This window comes from Echinops telfairi, unplaced genomic scaffold, assembly GCF_000313985.2.
Source record: "Echinops telfairi isolate 266 unplaced genomic scaffold, ASM31398v2 ScPeMD7_7468;HRSCAF=8506_0, whole genome shotgun sequence".
NCBI classification, from domain to species: Eukaryota; Metazoa; Chordata; class Mammalia; order Afrosoricida; family Tenrecidae; genus Echinops; species Echinops telfairi.
The window spans coordinates 31,944,044-31,944,413 of NW_022111369.1; positions in this window are offsets into that span (position 1 = coordinate 31,944,044).

Genomic DNA, 370 nt, shown 5'->3' on the forward strand with positions numbered 1-370 from the left:
TCTGTAAGGGGATGTCCAACTGTCTACAGATGGTCATTGGGTCCCCACTCCATGACACCACCCCCTTCCCACCATTCACATTGGGTATGATTTTGCTCTGGGTCTTAGATGCCTGACACCTATCCCATTGATAGATGCCTTAGATGCCTGACACCTATCCCATTGATAGATGCCTTAGATGCCTGACACCTATCCCATTGACACCTCATGATAACACAGGCTGGTGTGCTTCTTCCATGTGGGCTTAGTTATTTCTCAGCTAGATGACCGCTTGTTTATCTTCAAGCCTTTAAGACCCCAGATGCTGTATCTTTCGATAGCCAGGCACCATCAGCTTTCTTCACTACATTTACTTATGCATCCATTTGTC